Source organism: Mastigoproctus giganteus, chromosome 3 (genome assembly GCF_048544385.1).
Source record: "Mastigoproctus giganteus isolate SK-2022 chromosome 3, ASM4854438v1, whole genome shotgun sequence".
Classification (NCBI taxonomy): domain Eukaryota; kingdom Metazoa; phylum Arthropoda; class Arachnida; order Uropygi; family Thelyphonidae; genus Mastigoproctus; species Mastigoproctus giganteus.
The window spans coordinates 213,574,202-213,598,019 of NC_143577.1; the positions used below are offsets into that span (position 1 = coordinate 213,574,202).

Here is a 23,818-nt window from a genome sequence, read left to right on the forward strand (position 1 = left end):
TTTTGTGGAAGCAGGGAATAGACCATTAGTTATCAATGAATGTGTTCTCGTGAATAACTTTTGAATATGGTGATGCTGTCCATTCTGAATACTAGATAAATTTTAATCCAAACAGATGTGTAGCAGTTTACTTCAGCTCACAGTTAGAGCTCTTTGGTCTGAAGTAAATTTTTGTTCACTATTAAATATTACTAATGACATATCGAATTGCAATCTAAAACCTACAGTGTGCCAATTATTTTTTTATCCTCAAGGATAAAGAAGTTTGTAATTCATTAAAGGAGCTGAACACTATGGTATCAAATAAATGTGCTCATTTGATCAAATACTACATTAAATTATTAATTTCAATAATGTTATATTATCGGAAATCAATATCGGTCATTGACTTAAATTAAGTAATTAACTAATGTTTAGTTTAAAATAGAATTCTCTGATGATGCAAGCTAAGGATGGTTTATCTTAATGCTTGTTAAATATTGGTTTCATTTATATAATTATATAAATCAGGGCTCTGAGAAGGTTTCAAGGTTAGTTAAATGCTTGGTTAGCAAGAACATTACAATTTTAAATGCAAATTACTATAATAGATAGAAATTTGATTAAAATCGAAAGGAAAGATTCAATGTATAATGTAGTTTTTCTGAAAATGATCGAATTAACATTAATTAATATGTTAATAACTTATGGCTTATAAACACTCAATTCTCCACAATACAACTACTAAACTATAGTGTTGTTATAACCTATTTGACAAAGTTATTATACAAACACTTTGTGTTTGGTTTTCTCTACTTCAGTTTGTGATGAACAACCTTTTTTTTTTTTTTTTTTTCAAACATGAGAGGTGTTAAAACCAAAAGTACTTAGTACCGTGCATGGGTTAGAGGTTGAGAAGATGAAAGAAGATACTTGTTGACATTAGACTTGAACTTCAATGAATTGTAATTTTCAGGAAATACATATAAAGGAAGGTTTTTCCAGAAAATGGAAGTTGAGGGAATAAATGAGGAAGAAGAAAAGTTGGTTCTGTGAGTTTCAAGCTGGACAGTAAAAGGATGTTGACTGGTTGTGGCATGTGGTTGGACTGCTTTGGAAGAGAGAACAGAGAGAATGCAAAAAATATTGTAAAATGCACTACTCATTAGAATTGGATAATCATGTTAACTTTGAAGAATTCCTTAAATCAAATTAATGTCAATCAGAAGGATATCTAAATATTTTGAGGCCTGGTATTAAACGACCAAGCGTAAATTCAAGGTAGAAGAGAAATTTATGAATAATTACAACCCTTGGATTTTAGGAGTGCTCCAGTCTAATTTGAATTTACAATTTATCATAGAAGAATATTCATGTGCAGCATATATAGTTGAATATGTGAATAAAACTAACAGAGGAATAAGTAACCTGCAAAGGAAAATTATAGAACTACAAGAAGAATATCTTTATGGATATAATTGATCTAACATGAGCATTAAGTGTAGATGTATTGAATTCTGTGGAGATGAATTCACAAGAGGCAGCTTGGTATTTATTACGATACCCAATATCCGTATCTTCAAGAGCGATTAAATGTGTGCCAACGGTATGGCCACATGAGCATCTCAAAAATTACATAAATCAAAAGCTGAATTGGATGAACAATAAGTTGATAGTGAATCTTTGGATATATAGAAAGATAGTATTTTTGATAAATATGAATAATCGGGCAAAACATTAAAAGATAACTCTTGCACAATTTACTGCTCATTATCAAAAAAGGAGATGGGTGAAAAGACAATTTCCTAAAATAATTCGGTATTGAAATTATAATACATGTCTTCATGAACATATACACGAAATGGTAACTTTACACATAATTTTAGTTTCATAATGAGTTCCTGCAGTAAAGACATTTTTAATGCCTGACGCTGTGACATTATCAGTGACACTATCAGTCTCAGAGTAGAGTGGCAGCAAATCATTATGTATCTGGTACATAATTACATAATTTTATTTTAGATGTTACTGACCTACTGCTTTGCCTGGAAGGAACTTCTGATATGGATGAATTGTTAAATGATTTTGGAAAATGTAGAATTATCCAGAGCACTCTCCCAAGTTAGCAGGAACAGTTTCAAGACTTTGTTGTATTCCTGTTTGGATAAGCATGTGAAACAGTTGGTGCCAGGTCTTGAACAGCTGATGATTTATTATTAGTATTAACAGTGGCAAATGTTGCAAAGAAGCTAGCTTATACAGTATATAAAAAATAAAAAAAAAAACTGATGCTAACCATATCACCTGTCCATCCCGTGTAATAGTTTATCTAGTTCTTCTTTGAATTTATTCAATTTATTCAAACTATCCACCTCAATGACACCAGTATAAAAGTTCTTCCAACAATCAATTACCTGCTGGAAGGCAAATTTTTGCACATCTGCCCCACAACATAACCTTCATCAATTTGAATTTATGCCCCTAATGTGTAGTCCTGAGTGACTCCACAAATAATGTTAGTCCAAAAAGATCAGTGCCTATTGATAACCACTGTCCATCTTCTCTCACTCAACTATACTTCTAACTATAGTAGCAATTTTCCTTTAATGCACACTGCTACAATTCGTATATCAGTGTTTTATATGCAACATTATAAAAAGCTTTTCTTGATCCAAGTATATGATGTCAATTTTTTTTTTTTTTGTCCATTTCCTTTGTTACTGTGTCATAGTAACCAGTCATTTGTCAAACAAGATTGCATCTTAACAAATACATGTTGTGACAGTAGTATAAATGGATTCCTGACTAGATTGTCCTGCATTACTTCTTTAACCAGTTAGTCCATTATTTTCTCTGGAACAGAAGTCAAGCTAACAAATCTATGTATTCACATCATCTTTTGATCCCTTTTATGAATTGGGAATACAGTTGCACATCTCCAGTCCACAGGGACTCTTCCTGAATCCAAAGATGCTCTCATAATTATGGCTATGGATTTGCTTACCTCCTCTGCTGTCTCCCTTAAGATAATTGGACATATCCCATTCTACCCTTGGAGCCTTTGTTTGGCTTTAACAATTTCTCCCCCACGCTCCTCTCAGTTAACACAAAATCAGTTTTATAAACTGCTGCCATCTTCTTCTCTAAAAAATTCCTTGTGTGGCTGCAGATAAAAAATACATATTTGTTTTATCAGTAACCTGAGCAGGACCTTCAACAGTTAAACCATTGATATCGCATGGACCAATGTGATTCAGCACCTTCCTTCTAGTGTTTACATAAGTAAAGGAGTCTAGTTTTTTTGCATCCTTTGCCAAGGACTTCTCATCTGTCTTAGCTTGCTTAACCTTTTTATCTTGATTGCAGAATAGTTTATATCTACAGTAGTAGTGTTTCCCAGAGTATGGTATGCAGAGGGTATACAAAAGAGTATGTATTTCCCAGAGTATTAAGAGTATTTCCCAGAGTATGGTATACAAAAGGGTTTTAAAGGATATATGGCAGAATTTTTAATTTTACTTTATCATAGTGGTTTTAGCTGCAGAAAAGAATTCAATAAAATGTGGTTAGTACAGTGAGGTTCACTTATAGGAATCACTGGTTTATTGAATCATCCACTTTATTGAATCAAAACTTGAAAAACCGAACCCTTTATACATTGCAACATGTAAAAGTTTATTGAATCATAAAATGATTTGATTTTTCTTTTTCTTTTTTTCACATTTCATCTAATTTTATTGGACTACTCTTATGTGATCTGATATATGTTTATTAGCTCACTGTGGGTGTGTTTGTTGTTTACATGTAGTGACTCAAGAAATGTTTTATTGGACATCTGTGATAAGTTAGCATTAGTAAAGGCATATGATGCAAGAAAGCAAGCTTATACATCATCAGCCAAAAAAAAAAAAAACGCTCCTCTCATTTCATCCATCCACTCGCTCCAAATGTTTGTCTAGTTCTGCCTTGAATCTATTTAAGCTATCAACTTCTACAACGACAGATGGAAGTTTGTTCCAGCAATCAACCACCCACTAGCTAAAGGCAAACTTCTGCACATCTATCCTACAACTGTCTTTCCTCAATTTGAATTTATGCCCTCTCAGGCGATTATTCTGAGCAAGAGGAAGAGGAAGAATCCCATCAGCATTGACCATGTTCAAACCATTCAAGGCCTTATACACCTCAGTCAGATCCCCTCGCAGGTGCCTACTCTCCAGGCACTGTAATTTGCAAAACTTAAGCTTTTCTTCATAAATGACCCTTTGTTCCATTCACTGATCTTGTTGCCCTTCTCTGTACTTGTTCCAGCAGCTCTGCATCCTTCTTAAATGAGGCCTCCAGACCTGTATACAGTACTGAAGGTGTGACCTGGCCATTGCCTTGTACAAGGGGATAATCACCTCCTTATCCCTGCTAGAAAAATTCCTCTATATCATTGACAAGACACCACAAACTACTCTTGCAGACCGTCTGCACTGCTCAGAAAACATCATATCTGCCTGCACAATGACCCCCAGGTCCTTTTCGTTCTCTACCACTGTCAGTGTACCCCACAGTTGATACGTTAGGTGGGTCAGAAAACTGCTAGCTTGGGGAGGGATACACAGACTAATAGATTAACAGTAGCTGCTGGCAGAGGTGAAAGTGATTCTTGCACTGCTTCTGTTGCAATGAGCAGCCCGGAAAACAAGTAATCACTTGATAGTTATATCATTTACTTACTGCTTGTTGTCTCCCCTTTCTGTGAATGAACGCCACTGTGTTGTATGTATGAACAATAACTGGATTAATTTTGGAATGCCAGTGACAGTGATCTTTTCAAGCAGTGCACTTTGTTAAATTTTGACTAATCCTTTATTACTTAATGAATGTTGTAAGTTTTTGTATAAAACATTAAGAAAAGTGCTTGGTACATAACAATTTAAACTTCATTTAAATTTATACATTTTAATACCAATTGCAATACCAAAATAGTAAGTATTAAAATTGTGCTTTCTTCATTAGCTAACATGCTTACTTTAATTTCAGGCTGGTATGAATCCACCATATATATCTATGCTGTCCTGTCAGAATGTTTGTTGATTTTTATTATTACTTCCATTTTTTAATTATTATTATTTTATATATAGCATATGTATAATTTTTATTATATATTAATAAGTGAATACCATATATTGTACTGTATTTGCTCTATTCCAGATAAAATAGTATTATTAAAACTATCCCCAAATTATCTTTTCCTGGGAAAGAATACGTCAGTAAGGCTAAACTCTCAAAAGGGGTATGCAATTGTTGTAACTTTGAGAAATACTGTACTGTAGGCTTCTCTGTTATTTTATTTTAATAATATTAATTAATAATATTAATTAATTAATAATTAATAATAATAGGTGAAGCCAGTTGACATCGCTGGACAGTGCAGTGTTGAGTCAGTTTGGTGTGACATAAGCATAGGTAAATCAAAATTGAGAGTAGGAGTGTGCTATAGGCCTAATGACTCTGATGAGTATAATAAGATACTGTACAGGGAAATAGAATGGGCCAGTAAATCAGAGAGTTTTATAATGGGGGATTTTAATTTCCCAGATATTGACTGGAATTTGTGGGTTGGTCACTCACACACTAGCAAGGCTTTTGTGGATTTATTGGATGATTGTTTTCTACACCAGCATGTTCGGGAGGCAACTAGAGGGAGTAATACTCTTGATCTGATTATCAGTAGTGATTCTTCATGCATTAGGAATCTGCAGATAAATGAACCACTGGGTGCCAGTGATCACAGTGTGCTGAAGTGGGATTTACTCAAGGAAGTAACTACCATCAGAGGTAAAGGGAAGGGTTTTTGTTTTCGTAAAGGCGACTATGATGGTCTGAGACAGTATTTAAATTCTATACAGTGGGACCAACTGATGATGTTACCAACAGCAAATTCAAAATGGGAAGCATTCAAGGAACTAATCTTGGAAGCTACCAGGCTTTACATACCAACCAAGAAATATTGTTCAAGGTTCAGGCCTAAATGGTTGTCAGATGAACTAATGAGACATATGGCAGAGAAGAAAAATGCATGGGATACATACAAATTAATGGGTGACGTGGAAGCCTATGATAGATATAAGTTGGTCTGTAACCAAGTCACAAAGAAGATTAGGCAGGCAAAGGCAGATTATGAGAAATCCTTGGCAAAGGATGCAAAGAAAAACAGAAAAGAGTTCTTTACCTATTTAAACTCAAGAAGGAAAGGGATGAATCAGATTGGTCCACTGGATGTTGATGGTTCAACAGTTGAGGATCCAGCTCAGGTGGCTAACAATCTAAACGAGTATTTTGCATCTACATTCACACATGAGGAGTTATTCAGGAAGGGGAATGTCGTAGGTGAAGTAAACATTGGCAGTGAGCTAGATGATTTTCTAATAACTGAGAGGAAAGTGGAGGAGAAATTGTTGAGGATAAACATAAAAAAGGCACCCAGGGTGGATGGGATCTATCCAGTTATATTAAAGGAGGCAGCAAAGGAAGTAAGCAAACCCCTAGCCATAATTATGAGAGCTTCTTTGGACTCAGGGGAGGTACCCATGGACTGGAGATGTGCAAATGTAACCCCAATTCACAAAGGAGGATCAAAGGCTGACACAAGTAATTATAGACCTGTTAGTTTAACTTCGGTTCCAGGAAAATTAATGGAGGTACTGGTTAAAGAAGCACTGCAGGATCATCTGGACAAGAATTCAGTTATAGCTCAGACACAGCATGGGTTTGTTAAGGGCAGGTCTTGTCTGACCAATTTGATTGGATACTATGATGTAGTCACAAAAGAACTGGATGCAGGGAATAACTTTGATATTATATATTTGGATCTTAGAAAGGCTTTTGATACTGTTGCGCATGGAAGACTGCTGCACAAATTGGAGAAGTGTGGCATTCGAGGCAAATTGCTGCTATGGATAAAGGGATGGTTGAGTGGCAGAAGACAGAGAGTGGTAATCAATGGACACTGCTCACCGTGGACTAATGTTATTAGTGGAGTTCCTCAGGGTTCAGTGTTGAGTCCATTGTTGTTTTCTGTATTTATAAATGATATTGATGATGGTGTATCAGGCTTAATGTCCAAGTTTGCAGACGATACAAAGGTTGGCAGGGTTGTTAAGGACACTACTGATACTATGCTGCTGCAACAGGATCTGGAAAGGTTGAGCAGATGGGCTGAGAGGTGGCAAATGAAGTTTAACATTGACAAATGTAAAGTACTACATATGGGAAACAGTAATCCCAGATCAACGTATCAACTCTGTGGTACTACGCTGACAGTGGTAGAGAATGAAAAGGACCTGGGGGTAATTGTGCAGGCAGATATGAAGTTCTCTGAGCAGTGCAGACGAGCTGCAAGAGTAGCTCATGGTGTCTTGTCAATGATATACAGGAATTTTTCTAGCAGGGACAGGGATGTGATTATTCCCTTGTATAAGGCATTGGTCAGGCCACACCTTGAGTACTGTATACAGGTCTGGAGGCCTCATTTCAAGAAGGATGTAGAGCTGCTGGAACGAGTACAGAGAAGGGCAACAAGATTAGTGAATGGAACAAAGGGTTGCTCTTACGAAGAAAGGCTTAAGTTTTGCAAATTACAGAGTCTGGAGACTAGGCATCGCCGAGGTGATCTGATAGAGGTGTACAAGGCTTTGAATGGCTTGAGCATGCTCAGTGCCGATGGGATTCTTCCTCTTGCTCAGAATAATCACCTGAGAGGGCATAAATTCAAATTGAGGAAGGATGGATGTCGGATAGATGTGCGGAAATTCGCCTTTAGCCAGCGGGCAGTTGGTTTGTGGAATAGACTTCCATCGCTTGTTGTTGAAGTTGATAGCCTAAACAAATTTAAGGCTCAGCTGGACAGGTATTTCGAACGAATTGAGGGGTGAAATGGGAGTAGTGGTTGTTTTTTTTTTTTTTTTTTTGGCTGATGCTGAATAAGCTTGCTTTCTTGCATCTTATGCCTCTACTAATGCTAATGCATCTTTAAGTAAATCCCACATCAGTGCACTATGATTGCTACCACCTAGTGGGTCTTTTATCTGCTGATTCTTAATACACAAAGGGTTGCTACTGATAATCAGATCAAGAGTATTGCTTTCTCTTGTTGCTTCTCTGTGCTGCTGTAATAAAATTATCCTTAATCCACAGGTCTTGCTACTGTGTGAGGTGACTAACTCACAGGGTCCAGTCAGTATCTGGAAAGTTGAAGTCCCTCATTATAAAACATTGTGATTTACTGGCCCATTATATATGTCTGTACAGTTCATTATACTCATCACAGTCATTAGGCCTATAACACATGCCTACTCATTTTTTTTTTTTTTTTTTTTTTTTCACTATTGTTATGTTTCACCAAACTGATTCATCATTGCACTGGCATGGGTGGCTTTAGATCCAGCTCCTTAACTAGGAACGTAACCCCTCCTCCCATCCTGTTTGTCCTTTCTATACATATTGTACCATTTTTCTCAAGGGATGCCTCTCTCTTCCATTCCCTACTGCCTAAAACTTTACCCCTTCCCTGCCTGAAACCTGACTCCTCCCACTAACATACTATCTTCCTTTCACTTTCACTTTTTTTTTGGGGGGGGGGGGAGAGACCAAGGGGAAGGCTCCTCTGTGGAGGAACCTGAGCATACTGTCAGTACAATGTGGACCCTTGCATGCCTCCACGTGGCAAGATGGGAGGCAGGGGACAGTGAACAAACTTGTTCTATGCTCCTTGCCTACAAAGAGACCAGGAGCTAGCAAACAACACTCAACAGAACAAACACGCCACCCTACACACCCACACTTACCACACTACTGGCATTGTCACATGCCTCATACAGATGCTACAACAGCTAATGGGGGAAACCCTGAAGACCACCATGAAACATAAACACATTTTGACATTTTGTACATATTGTACCCCTCATATTCAAATACTGAAATCAGAGATGACTTGACCAGTACTTAATTCATCGAATTTATTTATTGCTCCTAGCATTAGTGTACATGCATAGCACAACCCATGTATTTGCTGGTTCCATGATGACCCTCAGTGCATTAAAAAGTGCTCAGTAGGTCTTGAAATCCCCAGTACTTTTCTTTTCAAGCTTTTGTATATTCCAGTAGAAGTAGTGCAAGAATGACTTGCATCTCTTCCTGCCAGTGCTCTTAATCTATTACTCTGTATATTTCCAGCCCCCGCTTCCAATCAGCTAGCAGTTTTCTGACCACCTGATACTGCCTCAATAGCATTAGCAAATGAACCAGAACTTACTACCTGCTTTTGGTAAAGATGTGATGGATAGTGAACATGAAATAAGTTTTTAAAAAAAAAAAAAAATGCTCTGTTGGTGGTGTGGTGCTGCTTAATATTGAGACTAGTGCTGGGGGGCGGTGAGCAAAGAGCTTTGGTATTACTGACCAAGTAACATCGCTGGAGGGTTTCTAGTATTGTGGGAATGCTTTGGTGAAGTGCAAATCAACAAAAATTGACTGAATCGCCCTTTCTCTGATTTATTCCTCCTTCCTTCCTTCTGTAATGGGAGTTCCTTCTCTAAGAATTTTCTGTTGGTGTCTGAATCTTATCCATAGAACTTGTGCAAAAATTTCACTTTTGGGACTGATTAATTGATACACATCCTGAATTAAAAAAAATCACATAAAAAGAAGCAAGTAAGATTATGGTGTCATGAAAGTTTGTAGTATTATAATTTTCAAAAGCGTAGGAGATTACTTAAGTCTTATCTTATATCTGGCCCATTAGGATTTTGATTTTATCCTTTTTGTCAACATGTAAGGCTTATTTTAAATTTTTTTTTTTTTTTTTTTGTTCTTCCTGCTAATGAAGACAGCAGAAACTATTCGGTTATAATAATAAAAAATTCCCTCTTCATGTGATGAAAGTGTGGCCTTCACTGCATTACATAATGTTTATTTCTATTAGTTTGTAGGGAAAATACATAACACAATGTTAAATGTTAATTTTCTACAGCCTCATTGCTCACTTGAGGGGTTTTAGCAAGAATTGAGAAATGCAGCCAGAGTTAAATTAAGTTAGTGTTATGTACTTTGATAGTGTATTGTATTATTGGATTAGTCCTACAAAAAACATAATTTGCATAAAATTTGCATGTGTTTTTCCTACATAAACTATATTACTGTATTCTTTTTTGCCATTCACAGGGCCTCATGGCTCCTGGTGAATTGGGCCACAGTGGACAAAAATGCTGCCTTATAGTTTACTATTTCAAAATTTTCTTTTTGGAATTCATTTGGCTATCATCTCGTTCTTACTGACTATATCCATTCTCAAATGGGGTCTCCAAAACTATATAGAGTACTTTAGATGCAGTGTATCCAATGCTTTATAAATTTGTCAGTGTTCCACATTATCAAAATGTAAACTTTGTTTGATAGTATCTAAAATTTAACCCCTAACCAAAAAGAAATGTGTGTTCCAATGATAAAAGAAATGCCACTTGTAAAATATCTTCAAATTCACTCTCATTGCATATAACAATTGTGACAATCTGTTTATGCTGAATGGGTTATTTTTAGGTGAGACTCTGGTAATAGCATTTGTTGGGATTGTAGGCTAGTGACAATTTTTTTTAGGAATGGTTCTCTGACTAGTGTGTAAAGTTGTCCACAGAGTGGGCAGCTTTGTTTTATCCTTCTGGAGCATGGCAAGGTGTAGGTGAGCTGATTATTCAGCTTCAAGCAGAATTTGGCTCCTCCTTTGTATAGAAGATGGATTGTTGCATGATGTAGAGTCCATATTCAAATGCTTTCAGGGTTTCAAAAAGGTAGCTGTACTCTATACTGTTGAAAGCCTTTCTGGTCAAAGCCAGTTAGTGCTAGATATTCCTGTTGGCTGTTTGCAGTGGGGAGGAGGTCATGGATCAGGGAAGGTTGTATATTGATCTTCCTGGTACTGAGTATGTTTGTTGGTTATCAGTGATAACAAGTAGAGTGGATTTCAGTCAATTTGCGATGGCTTTGGAAATTATTTTACAATCTGTATTCATTAAGGATATTGGGTGCCAGTTTTGGAGGTTTGTGTGATATCCCTTCTTGGGAATTAGTTGTGAGACAGGTAGTGATTGAACCTGATAGACCATGAGATTGTGCTTCTTCAAGAATTCATAAGAGTAGTATGCCAAGTTGATCCCAAAAGGCTTTAAAAAATTCAGAAGTCAGTCCTGGAGATTTGTTCTTGGGAAGGACTGTGCATGCTGCTGTCAGTTCTTGTGAAGTGATTAGTTTATTCATATTGTTTTGAACTGTAAGGGGAGATTTTTTAATTCCTAAAAGGATTTTGTTTCGACCTTTAGGAAGAGGGAGAGGGTCCTCTTGGATAGGAGAGATTCTAGGAACCAGAGAACTTTACCGTAGAAATTGAAGTAGATTTCTAAGAGGTAGGAGTTGGTGTATACAGATGGCATCAAATACAGAGTGGATGTCAAGATATATAAATGAAAGCTCCTGTCTCTGTTCTAAGGCTTCTAAGATGTGCAGTGTCATTGTTGCAAGATTAGTTATAGTTATGTCAACTATAACTATTAGTTTCCCATAGTGTATTTGGTGGGTGATGGACAATAGCAGTGCTTTCTCCAGAATTTTTAGCAATACAGAGGTGCAATTAATGGGCCCTGTGTTGGCTTGGGACAGTTGAATGTTGGTGCTTAGAATGGGGCTAGACGGAGAACCTGTTCTATTGTGGTGGAAAGTAATAATTTTCAAGGCTGTCATCAAGTGTCTTCATCATTGATCTGCTCCTTGACCTACTATTTAGGTCTAGGAGCAAATCAATGAAGTGAAGACACTTGATGACAGCATTTGATGATGAACTGGGAGATATCATCATTGTTGGTGGCTGCTGTGAGGGGGAAAGCTTTAACAACCTGTATTAGTTGTTTGGAAATGTAGATTGTAGCAAGACCATGGGTGGGATGAGAATGGCTGAAGGCTGGCAGGTAGATAAAGCTGGAAATCAGAAAATCTGGCAACATAATCAAGCAACTTATTTGGGTCAGTGTGCTAGGAAAAACTAGCCTTTGTTTTGTAGAATGGCTTTCCCATTTTTAGGTCTCTTTTGAGGTGCACCTTAATTTCTGCCAGTTTGATTCTGTTGAATTCAGCGCTAGCTCTAGAGAATGCGATGTAACCTGCATGTCAGTAGAAGCTTTCCATTTGTTGTGGAATGATTCTTTGGAGCAGAAACTTTGTTGAGTTGGAGTCCACCATGTTTTGGCTAGCGGAGTGATGGTGACAGTCTTGCTAGTGGTGCGAAGTGCAACATCACTGATTCATTAGGTCAATTGTGGAGTCTCATTTCACATCCATTTAAGATGTTCTGTGGAATAGTAGATGCAGCTTCATGGCAGCACACTGGTTTCAGAAATTGTGAGGCAGCGACCTTTTGCACAGATTTGGTCTTAATAATATTGATGTTTATAGTGGGTAGGAGAACTGTAAATATGATTGGTTGGTGGTCTGTTTGAAACATATCGCCTGTGAGTTTAGAGTTGACATGTTGGCAAAGAGTGGACTATGTCTAGCAGGTTTTGGTCTCTTGTTGGCCAGTAGTTAATTTTGAGATGGATAGGCAGTGGAAGATTGAAATTTCCACATGTGATCAGTAGCCATTGGGTGCAGATTATTAGATGCCATATAGCTTCTTAAACTATCATAGTTCCCCCTTTTGAAATTGAAATTTGTCCTTTTACTTTTAACTATAGCAATACCTTCCATCTTCCAACTAATGACTGTGTGATCACTACCTGCCCATTGTTTCTGCATTTTAAGCCTTGTATGATTGGGGTTAAGAATATTCTTATCACCTAGTATTTTCTCTATTGTACTGGTCAAAATAATTTGTACCAGCAGTAGTTTATTTAAAAAAATTTTTCCCAATGGTGAGTTTCCCTTCACACGTACCCTCCATGTTGGCACCTGTATGTGGTGAGGGGTCCTCCAGATTAGCATTGCTAGGATCCAATGCCCACAGCCTAGGTTTCAGGCTAACATCATAGGAATCTGGTATGTTTGCCGTGCACTGTGACCCATGGAAACTCGGAAAGGAAGATCTGGTGGTTGAGGGGACACAGCTTCGACACATTTTGTCCCCTGCTTCAAAAAGACAAATGGTTCTGGATGGCTTGGCCAGGATCAATTGGCTAGTGGGTTCTCCTGCAAGGGTCAGCTGTAGCAAAGCATGTATGGTGGTGTCTGGGTATCCCTAGCATCCCACTCCTGGGTGCATTTGCTGCTTTCTGTGTAGTGGGCATCCCATTTGGGCTCCATGGTAGAGGGGGAGCCTAGGCACTAAACCAAATTTAAAAAAAAAACTATGAATCCTGATAGTTATTTCTTCAGGGGCTGCAACGGAGTCCCTATCTGAAAATAAAAAAAATCTAGACAATGCCAATGCAGCAAAGAGACTCCAGACTGAAGTACTCTCAGGTCCCATACCAAGATTCTTAATCATATGTTCAAAAACTGAGAAACCTATTAGGAAATTGCCATCTTCTTCATACTTTAGAGGAGTTAGCTGGTTCCTCTAAATCAGTTAAGAAGCTTTGTTCTGAAGATATATTAATTGAAACCAAAAATGACAGGCACTCTGAGCAACGTCAGTTGGAGGAATACCAATTATTGTGACACTGCCCAGAACATTAAATTCATCAAGAGGTGTCATCTCAGAGTGGGGCCTTGAGGTCACTGAGGAGGAAATCTGCTCTTAAGTAAAGCCACAGGGAATGATAGGTGCTAAAAGAATTTCTGCATGTAGGGATGGGAAATTAATACCACCCAGAAACATCATCCTTACATTTAATTCTCCAACATCTCCTAATTTTACAACAGCCTGGTACATAAATTACAATGTAAGGCTATACATCCCAAACCCACTGCAATGTTTCAAATGCCAGAAATGTGGGCATTCATGTATGGCCTGCTGTGGAGTGCCTGCTTGTGCTTGTTGTGGTGCAAAAGACCATAAAAACAAAGCATGTACAGCCACCAAACCTAATTGTGTCAACTGTCATGGTCAGTACTTTGCATACTCAAGGGCATGCCAGGGGTGGAAACAAGAAAAGCAAATATAATGACACAAAGCAGAGCTAGATATTCCTTATCAGGATGCAAGAAAACTGGTATCCATTCATCTTTCAGTAGGGTTTCTTCTGTCTTCTCAATCTGTTTGCCTCCTGGGAATGACATCTGCCCAGGCAGACCTTGATAAACTCATTATGCATTGCCATCCCCTTTTCTATCAATAGGAGATTTCAGTGGACTCAGTATTCCATGGGTAGTGCTTACATCAGTAGAAGGGGGTCAGACTATCATGCATATGCTCAAAAAGAATGACCTGTCCTTTCTCAATATCAGTTCTAACCAATATCTTTCATCAACCGGTGAAATACCACCACTTTGCTTATTGGAGGCTTGAAGTGGTGAAACCCATGTTTAGTCTCTAGAGCAAAGTTTCCGGCATCCCCCTCCCCCCATACTTCTCCTTCAACCCATGCACGGTACTAAGTACTATAGGTTTTGATACCTTTTGTGTTTGGGGTTTTCATAAAAAAAAAAAAAAAAAAAAAATTAGTTGATCACTTCCCTGTGATAACCACCACTTTTCAGTGGGAGACCGTGCATTACACTTAGGATATCACAGTGGAAGATCAATCATACTGATTGGAATCCTTCAAACATCTGGCAATGTTTAATACAACCACAGTCTGCCAGATGCCAATTAATGACACAGTTAAGTACATCACAGAAAGTATCGTCCAAGCAGTGGCAACTGCCATTCCAAAAACGTAGACTTGGTTTACACCATTTCTGAATCCAGGGTGCAATGCAGAGTGCACAGCAGCAAGAAAGGCACGAAACATAGCATGGGAATATTTCGTAGATATCCAACCATGGAAAATCTAATAGCCTTTCAAATATGCATATGCCATAGCATGTTACATCGGGCATCAGAGTCAGAAGGAAACTTAGATCTGCTTCACATCCTCCATTAGCCTGACAGCAACACCGAAAGTAGTCTGTGGCAAAGTCTGGAAAATGAAGAGCATTACACATCACATCCTAGAGCATAATGGATGTGCAATTGCAGATACAACTGCAGTTGCAGACACTCTTGAGAAGATATTCACTAAAGTGTCTTCCAAAACATGTTACACCCCAGAGCTTCTGACCCTCAAACAGAAATCTGAAAAACCACAATTGAAGTTATCCTCAAATGGCTGTGAAGGCTATAACCAGCCTTTTACACAATGACAACTGATAGCAGCACTCTCTCATTCCCAGGTGAGTGCCATTGGGCCAGACAACATCCATTATGAGATGATTAAATATCTTTTGTCAGAATCTATGGATATCTGCTCCATCTCTACAACAGAATCCATCTCAAAGAGCAGTTTCCAGACTCATGGAACATGGCAATCACACTTTCCATTCCCAAACCAGGAAAGGATTCAAAAATACCAAATAATTACTGTCCTATAGCTCTGACTAGCTGCCTGTGAGAGATCTTGGAAAGAATGGTCAAAACTCAACTCATGTGATATCTAGAAGCTAATAACCTCCTCTCCAGGACACAGCTTTTAGTCCAAAGAAATAGGTCAACACTTGTTTAATTTGACTGGAAATATCAATTTGTGATGCTTTCCTGAATGTGAGCACCAGGTGTCGGTTTTCATTGATATGGAAAAAGCATATGACATGGCTTGGAGATTGAGGATTTTAAAAGATATTTATAATCTTGGTCTCGGGGACACATTGCCATCTTTATTAAAAACTTGCTTTCAAACTGGTCATTCCAAATTCTTGTAAGATCCCTTCCCCCCCTCCCTTGGCCATTTTGCCAAGAAGAGTTCTCCAAGGATTTGTTCTAAATATTACACTTTTTTTTGCTATCAAAGTTAATTCTGTTACCAAACAACTTCCTCCAACCATAAACAGTGCCCTTTTTCTAGACGACTTTAGCATCTTTTCACAGTCATGCAATATGAAGGTGGTCGAAAGGCGATTGCAGCACTCCATTTATCACGTCAACTTTTGAGCAGTGGCTAATGGTTTCAGGTTCTTGCCTTATGAGACTGTTAGCATACACTTCTGTCACAAATGGAATCTTCATCCTGAACCAGAACTTAAGCCTAGACAAAATATCATTCCAGTAGTACCCAAGACCATTCCATCATTCCAGTAGCACCCAATTCTTGGGCTATATATATGATAAGTTGACATTCCTACCACATACCTATCAACTACAGACAAAAGTGCACAAGGGAACTGAACCTCCTATTTGCCTTCTCATCCTGCATGCCCATCTATGTGATGGCTAGACCCAGTTCACCCTCAAGCCATCCACCTTGTTACTGGAACATTTTGAACATCCCCTATCCAGAGTTTATATATCAAAGCAGATGAACCGTTACTGTCGCTCTGATGAAAGCAGTTGTCGCTAAAATATACCTTTGAACTGAAATTCCTGCCAGACAACCCTATGTGGGACATCTGTTTTTGAGTCACGATGGGAAAATCTCTATAACATCTGCCAGACTGCCAACCGTCCCTTTGGTATTCGTGTCCAGGAGCTACAAAGAGAACTGAACATCACGGTAGACAATGTTGCTGAGTCACCATGGCAACTGCTTTCCCCCTGGCATGCTTGCATACTATCATGTGACTTCTACATTAAAAGTTGGGGTAAAGCCATCATCCCATCTTCTGTCTACCAACAACTATGCTGCCCACCGAGCCAAACATTCTGACTTCTTGCTTGTCTTCTCTGATAGCTCACAGTCATCATCTATCAGATCTGCTGCCTCTTCCCAGATGACATTATATCTGGGAAGCATTTTCCCAAGAATACATCATATACACACCTGAATTATATGCTATAAACTTTGCCTTGGACCACATTTAAAAACCGCAGTTACCAAAGGTGTATGGGGTATACTGACTAACTATTCAACAAGCTTTGTCAGGATGAGATATAATCCTCATCCATACCTGACTTGGATCCAGCAGATGCTTCTTTCTCTTTCTGAGTGCTCTTTCAACATCCTTTTTTGTTGGATTCCAAGCCATATTGGGATCAAGGATAATGAACTGGAAGACACTGTAGCCAGGTCAGCACAACCCCAGATCAACTCTAACCTATTAGCCCCTATACAGACTACAGGAAAGTAATGTGCAATACATTACTCTCCCAGTGGTAAAAATCTTGGCATGTTATGAACAAGCTGTATCAGATAGACTGTAATCCAACAATGGCAGTCTGGTCTGCACAGGAATTGTAAAGAAGTTCTAGCTTGTTTCCACATAAGACATAGTCATCTTATGCATGCATTCCTGCTGTGGGAAGATGACTCTCCTATGTGTGAGAATTGTGGCACCTTTTTAACTATTCATATTTTAACTGAGTGTCCATGTCACAGACATGAATGTGTTTTATATTTTACTGCTTTTAGTCATCTGGCTGTCTTATACACTCAGTCAGATTTTTTTCTGATAGTGACCACGTGTCTGCTGTTTTTAGCTATTTGAAATGGATATACCTTTTTAATTGTATTTAAAATTTACATTTTATTGCTATATATTTTAAACTCTTTTTTTTAAACTTCATTGTTATATATTTGACTTAGTGACCTAATTCAATTAGGTCATTGAAATCTAAATCTTAACTATTATCTGTTTTATGACATGGTTTTGGTGCATTATAGCCTTAATTGCTAATGCACCAATAAAACCTAAATCAAACCCTCCCACTTATTCCAATCAATCTGGGTCATATTGAAGTCACCCATAATAAGAGATTCATGCTTGCTTGCCCAATCCCATCTGCATGTAGAGACTCTCATCATACCCTTCACAGTCTTCTGGTCTATAGATTACTCCCACTCTTGTTATCTTTTCTTCCAGCTGACTCACACCACATAGATTTTACACTGTCAGAAGTAACTTCTGACTCAGTGAAAGCTCTTTTCATGCTTAGACTACTTTTGATAAGAATCATGACCCCCATCTTTCCTAAATACATTATACATACCATAGTGGAACTTGTTATCCCCAATTTTTCAATGACAGCTTGTTTCTGTTGGTGCTATTGTGTCAACATTAGTTGTCCTAACCAGGAGTTCAAATTCAGCCAATTTATTGACAACACTCCGACATTATTTTACAGTAATTTCAGGAGTGTTGAGGCTGAATTTGAACTTCGTTGTAAAATAATTTCAGGAGTGTAGACACAGTTAAGACTAGGTATTCTTCTACAGTTTACTCCCCTGACACGCCCCTTGAAGTTAATTAGGTTTGTTACTTTAGCTTTATCTTCCCACTCATTTGAAACATTGCTACCCTCAGAACATCTTGCCAACATCAGCTGTTATGGCAACAAAGAGGAATTCTTGAGATGAGTGCAAGCATTACTTTTACTCATATCGTCAGATAAATTCAGATCTATATTATCCTTCTCTCTCTCTCTCTCTCCCCCCCCCCCCAGCTAGCATTTTCCCTGAACTCTTAAGGTATCCTCACATGATACTGGCAAAAATCCTTGCACCACCTTTGTTCAAAATAATATCATCTCTACAAAATAGTTCTTCTACCTACAAGTGCTGGCCACGCTAATAAAAAAAAAAAAAAAAAATCTCCCTTCCAGAGCCTTGCAGATTTACTGAAGTCTTTAGTTAATCCACGAGGCTTTCAGCATATAATCCCTTCTATCATGTCTGGGAAGAATTGCAGATACATACATGTTCTGACCTAACTTGCAGCATTTTTTCAGCATGGTCTATTTATCCAAAAATGGTCGGGTCATGTTCGTTTAATATTGTTAGTCCCCATATGAATAGTAATGCTCTTTTTACCCCCAAATCTGACAATCTGTTGGTAACATCATCAGTTGTTGCTCCTGGCAAATACTAGTTCTGGGTATTTGCCAGGAGCAACACAACATATTACTAATTTCCCTGACAGTAGTCTCTCCCAGTAAAACTAAATCAACTAAAACTAAAGCAGTATGTTCTCTTTTCTGGACCCAAATTGGGTATGCATCACATGACATCTCTTGCAGTCCCTGTTGAGCTTCTGGTTACATTTGTTTATAAGGCAAACATCCCCATTTCTTCAGTGACTTAAATTCTTCTTGTAATGCACCAAGTTCTAATTTGAGATCAGCAGACTCGTTACACTGGGGGCAAAGAAAAGAAAGTTGAGCTAGGTTTGTTTTCTAGACCAATCTTGGAATACATATCACAGGTTATACAATCGACGAACTTGTGACTTGCACAAGAAATGTCCGCAGGCATTTCCATCTATGTCACAATGTACTTGGGCTTTGTATTGTAAGTGGATCTTGTAAAAATCATTATTTAGGTAAAATTTTAACTTTAAAAGATTAAAAAATTTAAATTTGCAATATGTTACAGAATTTAAAGTAAACTATTAACAAAACTTTAACTACTAGTGAAGTTAAATTTAAGCTACTAAAAGTTTTGAAGTTCCTGCCAATATATCAATAATAAAGGATATCTGAATATTAAGCTGTAGCTTTCCAGATACTTATGTAAATACAAAAATCATCAACGTGACTCTAGAAATTCAAAGTATATATTAATTACAGTTTAGTATATTAAATAAAAAAAACCCTCAAAATTATTTCAGAAGCTAACCAGCTATGAAGAGGTTCTGAAATGCACAGCCACACAATATAACATCAATCTCAGAATCAAGCACTAGTATGTTAGTGCAGGAAGGTTCTGGTGCCAGCATCCTTTCTGGCAAACATTTATAGTTGGCAAGTCAACTATGACTGGAGTGGGAGTTCTTCTGTTGGGTCTGAGCGGTCACTTTAGGTTTCAGGTTTGACTGGTAATGAATAAACGGTCTGACCTTGTTCTGACAGGGCAAATGGCGATGCTTCCTGTCAGGTCTACCTGATGTGAGCTACAGTCAATTTTAAATGCAGCATATTGTTGACTCCTAGTTTGTATACAGTCAGCTGTAGATTCAGCTCTTCATATAAGACTTGTTCGACTAGTTGAAGGGTTGTATATGGTGCCCGTAGCCGAGTGGGCAGGAGTGCAGTAGCACACGTTCCTTTAGTAGACCGGGGTATTGCTTCTTAGTGAAGCTGCTTCAGAGTGGGCAGTGCTGCAATTGTGTTCAACATTCTTCTGAGGTGGGATTGTATTAACTGTGCTCACTTGGGTGTCAGCATGGCCTTATGAGGTTGTCAGTATTTTTCTAGACTGCGGTGGGAGATCAGTGATAAATTTTGATCAATATTAGGGGTCGAAGTAGGGAGAAAACCTTGTGATTTAACCACCATGTACGTTATGACTTGACTGATGGTGTGTTTGGCAATATTTCTCACCTTTGTAACCAGGATTTCTGCATATGACTTATACTGAGGGGGAGGGGCCTTCTGCAGATCAATCACAATACATATTTATTAAGGCTGTGCAGCCATGTTGTGGCAACACTGATGAGTTTGGGAGACTTGTGAATAGTGCTTTAAACTGTCTTGAGAGTTGGCTTACAGACCAGCATTGTTGGCAAGTTGTTAGGCATCTTGTTGTTTTTTCTACAATATTTTCCGTCATTTCATTGATTTTATTATTATTATCAGCCATATGGTGCAAGGAAGCCTGAGGCTTATGCTGCACCAGCCAAAAAAAAAAAAAAAAAATCCCAAGTTACCCTGAGAGAGAGGGGGGGGTAGAAGGGAATCATCAAGAAAGAGAAGAATGATGATATCCATCCAGCTCAGGACCCTGGGTGTGCCAAGCCCATACTCACCAGATGTGAGCCCCTGGGGTTAATTTTGATATTAATGATTTTCTTTAAGAATGACTAGGTGTTGAATGGTAATTGCTGGTTCAGTTTGGCACCTTTCAGATATCTGTGCAGGTGCAGTTTGGCTGCTTTGAGATCTTTGCATAATATGAGCTGTTTGAGGGGGTTACTGAAGATGTGTTGGTGCTTGCATTTGATGCAGACAGGTGCTCATGGCATGATGAGGAGATGTTGGTATGTGTTTTTACATCTGTAGTGAAGTTGTCAGTCTCATAGGTATTGTTGTTTGTATTCTCTTGCAGTTTGGAGTAGTGTTGGCTATTACCAAGTGATGGTGGTGCAGCTTCCTTAGGTTCTACCTTGTTGGTAGTTATCTGTTTAACACTTTTGGGCTGTGCACAGTCAGTCCTCTGTGTTGTTGTAGGAGGATTTCAGGTATAGTTATTAAGGAAAATCAAGCTGTTACTGAACTGGAGCACAGATAAAATTAAAGATTTTCAACACACTGTTGGAGAGTTTTTGGAGAGTTGTATGATAAAGAAAGTATGACACTAGAAAGGTTTGAATTGCTTTTTTGCCTTCTGTCAAAATTGCTATGAATGCTTGTTTCCTTTTGGCTGCCTGCCCATTGCTGAGAATTTCAGATGAATTATAACTTCCCAGTCTTATTTGTCCTCTGTGCTTCAAATTGCCATTGGCAAGATGATGAATTACTTTGGGAATGCAATTTCCCCAATTCAGGATGTTGCATTTTTCCTTGTTAAACTATAGTCACCAATTTTTCTGACTAAAAGAAAAAACTGAATTATTTATATTCTGGGATGGCCACATAGAGCCAAAGGAATTAGCATTAGTAGAGGCATATGAAGCAAGAAAGCAAGCTTATTCAGCATCAGCCAAAAAAAAAAACAAAACACAACACTCCCATTTCACCCCTCCGTTCATTCGAAATACCTGTCCAGTTGAGCCTTAAATTTGTTTAGGCTATCAACTTCAACAACGAATGATGGAAGTCGGTTCCACCAACCAACCACCCGCTGGCCAAAGGCAAATTTCCGCACATCTATCCGACATCCGTCCTTCTTCAATTTGAATTTATGCCCTCTGAGGTGATTATTCTGAGCAAGACGAAGAATCCCATTGGCATTGAGCATGCTCAAACCATTCAAAGCCTTATACACCTCTATCAGATCACCTCGCCGGTGCCTAGTCTCCAGACTCTGTAATTTGCAAAACTTAAGCCTTCCTTCGTAAGAGCAACCCTTTGTTCCATTCACTAATCTTGTTGCCCTTCTCTGTACCCGTTCCAGCAGCTCTACATCCTTCTTGAAATGAGGCTTCCAGACCTGTATACAGTACTCAAGATGTGGCCTAACCATTGCCTTATACAAGGGAATAATCACCTCCTTATCCCTGCTAGAAAAATTCCTGTATATCATTGACAAGACACCATGAGCTACTCTTGCAGCTCGTCTGCACTGCTCAGAGAACTTCATGTCTGCCTGCACAATTACCCCCAAGTCCTTTTCATTCTCCACCACTGTCAGTGTAGTACCGCAGCGTTGATACGTTGCTCTGGGGTTACTGTTTCCCATATGAAGTACACAGAGTTTACAAGATAGAAAGAATTCAAGAACATTGCCATATTTAGTAGCCCTGTGGGCTAGAACTTAGTATCAGCACTAGCAAGTTATCCAAGGAAGCAAGCTTATATACAAAAAAAAAAAAAAAAAAAAAAAAACCCACTACTTCCCTCATCTGTCGTTCTCTAATAAAGGTCTAATTCTTCTTTGAATTTATTCTGACTACCCATTTCTACAACACCAGACATAGTATTTTGTCCCAACAATCAATTACTCTCTGGCTGAAATCAAATTTTTGCACATCTACCCTGCAGCCATCCTTTTTAAATTTAAGGTTGTGTGTGTGTGTGTGTGTGTGTGTGTGTGTGTAAGAAAGATTTAGAATCCATTATTGTTACATTTACTAAATCAATTTAAAGCCTTAAACACTTTAATTGGGGTCACCACACAAGTTTCCATGTGCTGCAATTTGCAAACCAGTCTTTTGTGGTAAGAGTACCCTTTGTGCTCCGCTCTCTGCACCTATTCCAAGAGATCTGCATCTTTCTTAATAAAGACTTCTAATGTGCATGCAGTTCTCAAGATGTGTCTGCAGTTCTCGATCATTGTCTTATGCTCTGCACAGCCAAAACATTGCCATTCCTGTGGTTAGCAATCGGCCATTCCTCCCATGTTGTGATGAGAACAATAAATGTGATACTGCAGGTTTGTGGCATGCATTCCATATGAAATACTTGATCAACATTGGCAAAGAACATGATCTGATGGACTTCGAAAAAGGAATGATTGTCATGTACCAGTTGAAAGGTGGCAGTATTATGGAAACTGTGAATCTTGTGGGCTGTTTGTGGAGTGCTGTGGTTAAGGAACATAGGCTGTCCTAAGTCTTGGATGAGCTGATAGAGTATACTCCCTCAAATCTTTCTCTACTAGACTCGTGATTTCATTGATGAAGCATTTTGTTTATCGTGAACTATACTTTATGAATGGTAGAAATAGATTAGTTTTATCAAGCATCGCTTTCTTGAACATTTCCTTGTTATTCATGCTCTGACTTCATCTGACTCCGCTAAATAAATTGAAATGTATCCTAAGATAGTTAAAATTCCCCTTTGCACTTCCCCCTCTCCTTGATCAGTAATCTCAGTACTTCCCAAGTTGATGCTGTGGTCATTGCTTGCCATATCTGTTTTCCTTCCATTGAAGATTTTTGATGCCAGAAAAGTCCCTAGTTCTAACCAAATCAAGAATATTACTTCCTCCTTATGATCTTTCTTACTTGTTGGTATAAATATCAGTTGGTGTAAAAATTTCTTGTTACTTGTTGAAAACCAACCCATAATGTTCAATAATTTCTGGCAAGTGAAAATCTCTCAATGATACATTCAGTTGTGCTCTTGCCCATTCCATGT

The 23,818-nt window shown here is 38.2% G+C and overlaps 1 protein-coding gene across 1 annotated transcript in view; it reads left to right on the forward strand.

Moving 5' to 3' along the window:
• The window catches only part of LOC150088669 (transmembrane protein 62-like), a 366,503-nt gene that overhangs the window by 106,063 nt on the left and 236,622 nt on the right, over positions 1-23,818 (forward strand). The window lies entirely within an intron of this gene.